Raw genomic sequence first — 224 nt, 5'->3', positions numbered from 1 at the left:
GGACAGGCATGGAGCTGGTTACATTTTGTACACGACTAAATAAGCGTACAATATTAATATGCATTTATTTATAATTAGTTAATTAGTAAATTTATTTTTACATTGTGACTGTATTACCTTTGGACATATAGTCTGAGTCTAGTTTCGTAAGTATTTGATGCTCTGAGAGTGAAAGCAGGGGCAGTTTTCATAAATGTAACTATTTATGACAGGGGGGGGGGGGG

The sequence above is a fragment of the Morone saxatilis genome, unplaced genomic scaffold (assembly GCF_004916995.1).
Source record: "Morone saxatilis isolate NCDOM2014 unplaced genomic scaffold, NCSU_SB_2.0 Contig20, whole genome shotgun sequence".
In the NCBI taxonomy this organism is placed as follows: domain Eukaryota; kingdom Metazoa; phylum Chordata; class Actinopteri; family Moronidae; genus Morone; species Morone saxatilis.
Note: the sequence above shows the minus strand (reverse complement) of the source record.